The sequence below is a fragment of the Rutidosis leptorrhynchoides genome, chromosome 7 (genome assembly GCF_046630445.1).
Source record: "Rutidosis leptorrhynchoides isolate AG116_Rl617_1_P2 chromosome 7, CSIRO_AGI_Rlap_v1, whole genome shotgun sequence".
NCBI lineage: Eukaryota > Viridiplantae > Streptophyta > Magnoliopsida > Asterales > Asteraceae > Rutidosis > Rutidosis leptorrhynchoides.
This window is the reverse complement of record NC_092339.1, coordinates 235,644,432-235,654,158: the sequence shown is the minus strand read 5'-3', so window position 1 is coordinate 235,654,158 and position 9,727 is coordinate 235,644,432.

Below are 9,727 nucleotides of genomic sequence, written 5' to 3'. Positions count from 1 at the left end.
AAGTACTGCCTATCATCCACAAACTGATGGGCAGAGCGAAAGGACGATACAAATGCTTGAAGACATTCTACGAGCATGTGTTATTGATTTCGGAAACAGTTGGGATCGACATCTACCGTTAGCAGAATTTTCCTACAACAACAGCTACCATACAAGCATTGAGATGGCACTGTTTGAAGCACTTTATGGTAGAAAGTGCAAGTCTCCGATTTGTTGGAGTGAAGTGGGGGATAGACAGATTACGGGTCCGGAGATAATACAAGAAACTACCGAGAAGATCATCCAAATTCAACAACGGTTGAAAATCGCCCAAAGTCGACAAAAGAGCTACGCTGACATTAAAAGAAAAGATATAGATTTTGAAATTGGAGAGATGGTCATGCTTAAAGTTGAACCTTGGAAAGGCATTTTTCGATTTGGTAAACAGGGGAAATTAAATCCAAGGTATATTGGACTATTCAAGATTATTGATCGTGTCGGACTAGTAGCTTACCGACTTGAGTTACCTCAACAACCCGCGGCTGTACATAACACTTTCCACGTCTCGAATTTGAAGAAATGTTTTGCTAAAGAAGATCTCACTATTCCATTAGATGAAATCCCAATCAACGAAAAACTTCAATTCACCGAAGAACCCGTCAAAATAATGGATCGTGAGGTTAAAGGACTTAAGTAAAACAAGATACCAATTGTTAAGGTTTGATGGAATGCTCGTAGAGGACCAGAGTTCACCTGGGAATGAGAAGATCAGATGAAGAAGAAATACCCGCACTTATTTCCAGAAGATACGTCAACACCTCCAAATGCTTAAAACTTCGGGACGAAATTTATTTAACGGGTAGGTACTGTAGTGACCCGAAGTTTTCCATGTTTATATATATTAAATGAAATTGATATTTACATAATTAAGTGTTTCCAACATGTTAAGCAATCAAACTTGTTAAGACTTGATTAATTGAAATAGGTTTCATATAGACAATTGACCACCCAAGTTGACCGGTGATTCACGAACGTTAAAACTTGTAAAAACTATATGATGACATATATAGTTAACATGATATTATGATAGGTAAGTATCTCATTAGGTATTTTAAGAATGAGTTAAATACATAAAAATGAGACTATTGAATTAAGAAACTTGAAAACGATATATATAACGATTATCGTTATAACAATGTTTTACTAATTACATATGAATCATTTTAAGATATTGTTACACTATATATAAAAATGATAAATAATAAGTAAACATATCATTAAGTATATTAACAATGAACTACATATGTAAAAACAAGACTACTAACTTAAGGATTTTGAAACGAGACATATATGTAACGATTATCGTTGTAACGACATTTAATTGTATATATATCATATTAAGATATATTAATACATCATAATATCATGATAATATAATAATTTAACATCTCATTAGATTTAATAAACAATGGATTAACAACATTTAACAAGATCGTTAACTTAAAGGTTTCAAAACAACACATACATGTAACGACTAACGATGACTTAACGACTCAGTTAAAATGTATATACATGTAGTGTTTTAATATGTATTTATACACTTTTGAAAGACTTCAAGACACGTATAAAAGTACTTCTACTTAACAAAAATGATTACAATTACATCCTCGTTCATTTTCATCAACAATTCTACTCCTATGCATTCGTATTTGTACTCGTACAACACACAGCTTCTAAATGTATTTACTATTGGTATATACACTCCAATGATCAGCTCTTAGCAGCCCATGTGAGTCACCTAACCATGTAGGAACCATCATTTAAGATCTAGCATGAAATATCTCACAAAATAACAAACTAATGGAGCCTATATGATGAAGCAAAGTTCACGTGAATTAGAGGGTACACAAACACTTTCATTTTACAACTTACGTGCATAAAACTACTCTCTCTCTCAAGTGTTCTTCCTTTGTTCTAAGTGTTCTTCATCATCTTCAACAAAATCTAGCTCAATCTAGTTCATAAATCCATACATAAACCAAGATACAAACAACTACTCAAGAACACACCAACAACACTTCCAAGTTTGCTAACTTGCTTTCAATCTTGCAAATCCATTTCAGGTGATCATCCAAACTCAAGAAACCTTTCTTATTTACAGTAAGATATCTCTCTAATACAAGGTAGTACTCATATTCAAATTTTGATTCAATTTCTATAACTATAACAATCTTATTTCGAGTGGAAATCTTACTTGAACTTGTTTTTGTGTCATGATTTTGCTTTAAGAACTTTCAAGCCATCCAAGGATACTTTTGTAATACCCCAACTTAACATGACCACAATATTTTCCGCTTTGCCCGCAGGCGCAAGGCTTTTTCTTGGCGACCACACACGAGAAGCACTTTCCCAGGAGGTCACCCATCCTGGTAGTGCTCTCGCCCGAGCACGCTTAACTGCAGCGTACTCACACATCTGCTCTGTCTGTGGTCCCAAAACGTATTGTGTCATTTAAGCGTGAGTATTACCTTATAATCCCATGATCACTCATGTCCGTGGGCGATGTGGGATTTGCCTAGGGTGTTACATTTACCCCCCTCAGGGACTCATCGTCTTCGATGAGGATTACCCCACCACCCCCACCGGCACATGAGTGGCTCTGATACCATTCTGTAATTAGTGGGGACGCATCCCACTCAGTGCCTTCCCAGCTAACCGCCTGGTGACCACTGAGCGTACCTCAGAGACACTGATTTTACGGCCATGCCTCTCGGCAAAGCCAACCATATTCGGACCGCGAGGAGTAAGAGCCAATGCTTCGTCACATTTAACACTGCGAGAACCCCCTATACGATTAAGCCGACGACACAGCTTAAACCAGCTCTGATACCATTCTGTAATACCCCAACTTAACATGACCACAATATCGTTCGCTTTGCCCGCAGGCGCACGGCTTTTTCTTATCGACCACACACGAGAATCACTTTCCCAGGAGGTCACCCATCCTGGTAGTGCTCTCGCCCGAGCACGCTTAACTGTAGCGTACTCACACATCTGCTCTGTCTGTGGTCCCAAAACGCGTTATGTCATTTAAGTGTGAGTATTACCTTATAATCCCATGATCACTCATGTCCGTGGGCGATGTGGGATATGCCTAGGGTGTTACACCTTTGAAGCTAGATCTATTTTTCTCATTTCCAGTAGGTTTATCTACAAAACCTGAGGTAGTAATGATGTTCATAACATCATTCGATTCATATATATAAAACTACCTTATTCGAAGGTTTAAACTTGTAATCACTGAAACATAGTTTAGTTAATTCTAAACTTGTTCGCAAACAAAAGTTAATCCTTCTAACTTGACTTTTAAAATCAACTAAACACATGTTCTATATCTATATGATATGCTAACTTAATGATTTAATACCTGAAAACACGAAAAACCGGATATACGCCGTCGTAGTAACACCGCGGGCTGTTTTGGGTTAGTTAATTAAAAACTATGTTAAACTTTGAATTAAAAGTTATTCTTCTGAGAAAATGATTTTTCTTATGAATAGGAAACTATATCCAAAAATCATGGTTAAACTCAAAGTGGAAGTATGTTTTCCAAAATAGTCATCTAGACGTCGTTCTTTCGACTAAAATGACTACCTTTACAAAAACGACTTGTAACCTATATTTCTAAAAATAAACTTATACTTTTTCTGTTTAGATTCATAAACTTAAGTTCAATATGAAACCATAGCAACTTGAATCACTCAAAATGGATTTAAAACGAAAACGTTATGGGCAAAACAAGATTGGATAATTTTTCTTATTGTAGCTACGTGAAAATTGGTAACAAATCTATATTAATCATATCCTAGCTAACTCATATTGTATTATACATGTATTCAAATATATTATGTAATCTTAGGATACCATAGACACGAATACAATGTTTTGACATATCATATCGACCCATCTATATATATATTTCGGAACAACCATAGATACTCTATATGCAGTAATGTTGGAGTTAGCTATACATGGTTGAGGTTGATTCCAAAATATTATATATACTTTGAGTTGTGATCTAGCCTGAGGCTTGTATACACGAGGTAGTGGATTGATTCGAGATAATATATATTGATTTATTTTCTGTACATCTAATGTGGACAACTAGTTGTAGGTTACTAACGAGGGCAGCTGACTTAATAAACTTAAAACAGCAAAACGTAATAAAAATTGTTCTAAATATATTTTGAACATACTTTGATATATATGTACATATTTGTTATAGGTTCGTGAATCGACCAGTGATCGAGTCTTACTTCCTGACGAAGTAAAAATCTGTGAAAGTGAGTTATAATCCCACTTTTAAAATCTAATATTTTGGGATGAGAATACATGTAGTTTTATAAATGTTTTATGAAATAGACACAAGTACTTGAAAGTACATTCTATGGCTGGATTATTAAACCGAATATGCCCCTTTTTAGTCTGGTAATCTAAGAATTAGGGAACAGACACCCTAATTGACGTGAATCCTAAAGATAGATCTATTGGGCCCAACGAGCCCCAACCAAAGTACCGGATGCTTTAGTACTTCGAATTCATCATGTCCGAAAGGAGTCCCGGAATGATAGGGGATATTCTATATGCATCTTGTTAAGGTCGGTTACCATGTGTTCACCATATGAATGATTTTTATCTCTATGTATGGGATGTATATTGAAATATGAAATCTTATGGTCTATTATTATGATTTGATAAATATATAGGTTAAACCTATAACTCACCAACATTTTTGTTGACATTTAAAGCATGTTTATTCTCAGGTGATTACTAAGAGCTTCCGCTGTTGCATGCTAAAATATGGACAAGATTTGGTGTCAGCATGCTTGTATAATATTGTTTAAAACTGCATTTGAGATTTACTTTGTTATAACATATTAATATTGTAAACCAATATGTATTGGTAGTGTGTAAGTGTGATATTTTAGATTATCATTTCTGGATAATCTAGGTGGTGACTTTTTAACCTTGTCGATAAGATAAAGGTTATGGTTTGTTTTAAAAACGAATGCAGTCTTTGAAAAACGTCTCATATAGAGGTCAAAAAATCGCAACGAAATCAATTAATATGGAACGTTTATAATCAATATGAACGGGACATTTCACCAGCTTGATCAAGTGTAAATGGATTTCAGGAGTTCCTTCGGTTCCTAAGGTGATTGGTCCTCCTCTTTCTTCTAAGCACGACTTTTGCATAGAAGCAAGTGTATTTTGATGTTCCATTTTTAGTTTTTCTGTTTAAAAAGACTTAAAAGTAACTTTTAGAAAATATTAATTGACTAAAAGTGTCGATAATTTAAATAAAACAATTATTTTTGAAATTCAGTCACTATCCTTAGCGGATATTCCAATTGGTAGGACTTCTTACAGATTACTTCGTATCTAGGTGGCCAGGCCGACTACAGAGAGGCAGGACCCTTTTGGTTCCAATATAATTGGAGATTGTTCAAAAAATCCAAGAACCATGTCCGTGTATAATTGTCTTTCTTAGACACCACCAAACAATACTTTTGTCTGTTTAAAATCTTTCTCAATTAAAATATTCGATCCCCGGCAGCGGCGTCAAAAACTTGTTTACTACAATGATATGACCGAAATGGCCGATTTTATTCGTGCGGTGTCATTAGGCCGCAGGGCGCCAGAATTAGCTGATCAGAGAAACAAACAGTGGTTTATTATTTATATTTTGCGGGGCCTAAATTTACTTTTAACTTTCTGATGGTAGAAGGTGTAAGTTAACCTAGGGTCGTACTTTTGAATGGTTTATCGAATTGAAGATCAAGTGGATAATTGTATTTAGTTAAAATACCTAGATAAAGGATAGTAGTGGTTTTAAGCTAATGGTCCTAATTGAGGAAAAGTAAAGAAAGTGGAAGGATATCTGTAGTATAAAGATCAGGGAAATGTTGACCAAGATATTAGTTTGGGCTAGGGAAAGGTAATTATGTTTATGTTAAAGCTATGGTTGGAATGGTATATATCTAGTTGGATGAGCCAATTACACAGACCTACTTATCTGTAGAGTCTCAGAGTTCTCGTTGAGTAGTGAAAAGTATGTCAATTGGTCGTATAATCGAAAGGTAACTATACCTCAGAGGTTATCCTCAGTAAAGCACTAGGTTAGTTAGTTAGTTGAACTCTAATCCTAACTCTCGTTATCCGTTTAGTTAACTGAATAACAACGTGCCATGTTGATTGAACACTGATCACAAACGGAAGGAGTCAGTTGGATTAATTTGACAAAACCTTAAATGAATACTAACAACCATTTCATCATAATAATGAGATCATATCAAATCAAACATTATACAGCACTACATTTGATATACTGAAAGTAAAGCAGATAGAAACTTAACAGATACCTAACAGTTGATATGACTTAATCCTAAGGAAGATAGAAACATAATAGATACCTAACACTAGCTAGATCTTAACAGATCCTAAGAGGTCTCTTTGGAACGGTCAATAGGCATACTAGGTCATTCATGTCTCAATTCCTAAGTTCCGGTGTCCTAAAAGAGTATTAGATGCCTCTCGGGAACTCCAGCCATACCGAGTTCATAGAATCTTCAGATACAGTATAACCAAGGGTCTTAATCCTATGAAGTAGCTAAGTTTATATAGGTGGACAAGTCCTGATCGCAACCTAGTTGGTCAATCCTTAAGATGCTAGCATACAAATTTACCAGACTCACAGGTTTAGCATAACAATAGTAACCGTACTAATTTAACATAACTACGCTAACCCACACTTATATCATGGCAACATACAGATTAATTAAGCTTACATGGTATTATCAGAACACATTATTAAGCATAAATGGTAACAAAACATGTTTAATACAAAAGACAAGCGTTCCGGATAAAAACCTAAAAAGACTGAAGAAATCTGCCCGAGATCGTAGGGACTCGCCGGGATATCCTCCGGAAAATAAAAGCTAAGCTAGCTACTACTAAACTAACTAAAAAGCTTGAAAAGATAAAGTAAAATACAAATTGAGTGTGTGTTGAAATGGATGGAAGAATCTCTTTAAATAGACTTGGATTTTTGCCTGCAAACGGCTGGCAGGCCGTTTGGTAAGCCGTTTGCAGAGACTGTTTGTCTTGGTGGCCCGTTTTTGTTTCCCATTTGCTTGGCTCGTATGGCAAGCCGTTTCCCATAGTGATAGCCCGTTTGGAAAGCCGTTTGGCTGCCCTGGTAGGCTTGTTTCCTTGATCGTAACTAGATTTCTTGTCTTTCGCCATTTTCGCTCTAGATTCTTTGTTTTAGCTCTGTTTTACTTGATCTTCGTTTTAGCTCTATTTTACTTGTTAAAGTTTCGAACTTTATGGATTTAGGGCTTAATATCGGGGGTAAAAACATGACTTTTTGGCCGATATCAGGGGTAGATTTGTAACACACTCAAACTGGGCTTAGTAGTAAATGACCTTTTTACCCTTAGTTAATATTAGTTTATTAATATTAGTGATTTTAATAAGTATGTGTTCATAATTATTGATGTATGTGATAAAGTGCGTTTTGTGACAAGGGTCACAGAACAGATTTCGTTATGTAGATTGGACCTCGTTCAGACCACTTAATTAGGTGCTTCATGTTTCAGATAACTGTTAAATACCCGTGTGAAATGGGGAGTGAGGTTTCCTCACAATGAAGAAACCCCAAATAGATTTAAACATTTGCTTGTTTCATTACTTTCTTATTTTGGAAACCCTAAACCCTAAAAACCTCTTACTACTTCTATATCATAAAATCAAAAGGTGAAAATCAAATCTTGCAATTTTGTATATCTAATTCTAGTGTTTACAAGGATCAAAACGAGGCAAACAACTCTGAATTTGATGAATTAAATTGGGTTTTAAGTGGGTTTGGGTTAAAATGGGTTTTGATGATTTTTAGATTTGATTCTTGATGATATGTGTTTGTTATGCTTAACTGATGTTAGAAATAGTTTCTATATGTGTTATGTGGTATTCTTTATGCATTAGATAGACCAAAACAAGCCGAAATCGAGTTTTGGGTGTTATAAACGCGAAAACAGCGAGCTGGAGCTGTTTTTCAGCTCACACACTTTTGACAGCTCAACCACGCAGCTGAGCACACTTTTAAGGGTTCAACCACGCGGTGGAGAGCTCAACCGTACTGTTGAGGGCTCAACCACGCGGTTGAGAAGTGGCCGACTTTTGGTATAATGATAAAGGGTGTAGCTTTAAAACCGTAACTCTGTTTTTGACAAATAAACTATCATTGGAATTGTCTTAAGGTCTACTTTCCAATGGTATGGTTTTAAAACACTAAATAAAACTTGATATTTGGGTGAAATTACAATATAACTGTGTATGCTTCATTTTATGCACGTGTGGGGGTTACTATTGAAAGGGGAACTGTATAATCTTATCATATATGGATAAGGACATATATGAGTTGGGTTTTGTGCGTAATTGGTAAACAAATTGGTTAAGGGCATCACTCGTATGAACGAGATGTTTTTATTGAATATTTGTTTGTGAGAAATGAACTGTACGACTCACATCTCACTCGTACGAGTGAGATGGTCAATCGTATGACTCAATGGTTTGACCGTACAAGTAACTACAAGTTGATGTTGTGTTTTTATGTGTGATTCACATGCACGAGTCATATTTCACCCGTACGGGTGAAGTGACTCACTCGTGCAAGTGATGGTCACTTGTGCTGTTGATCTGACAGATTTTCTTGGTGTTGTGTTTCTGCTTCGTTGATCTGTTTGATGTATGATTCTATATGTTCTAATAAGAACGTGATTGAAAAGTGGTGTTACTATAGGGTCGGTGGTCATCTTGAGCCATTTGATGTGATTACTGAGTTGGATTGTATCATTCTCAGGTGATAAAGGAACGGAGAAGAATCGGTAACATTAGACCACTGAGTTCTTGCTGGTAATTGGTGAGTGGGACTATCCTTATAGATATTGGTATTTGGTAACAAGTGTAGTTACTACCTGTTGTTATGTTTAATAAAGATTATGATAATGTATGTATGCATGTTAGTTACTGTTGTAATGATAAGTAGTATGCTACACTACTATTACCAGGTTTCCCGATTAGATTGAATCATGAGGATATCTAATTAGAGTGTCCTGTTTCTAATAGCGATGTTACCAACGGTGATATTGTAGGTGGTTTATGTGCACATTTGGGAACTGGCCGTGTATAGAAGGGTCAGTACCGTCCGTGTATAGAAGGGACGAAAGAGGTCAACCATGTATAGAAGGGTTGGGCTCGGGGATTATTGTACGGGCAGTATATTGCAATTGATGTATGTAAATGTCAGGAGAGGTATAATGTGGGATAATAATTGGAGCTATCGGTACAGCTCTAGCTTGATCAGCTAGTAGTTGTAGACCTGGCAGGGTCAACGATCCTCTTGGGATTTATAGCCGTTAGTGCTATGTATAGCCATTAGTGTTATGTATAGCCGTTAGTGCTATAAGAGTGAATAGTTGTGTAGAGCTATTGATACATTAGTGAGTAGCTATATATAGCTATGGATACCTTTATTGTATAGCTATTTAAGGCTATGTTAGTGTAGTACCTTTGGTGCCATTACTGAATAGCTTGTTGATGCTATTGCTACTCTTTTAATTGAATTACCGTCTAGCTCTCTATGATATGGATGTGTAACGTTATATTATGCATTAGCTATGTAATG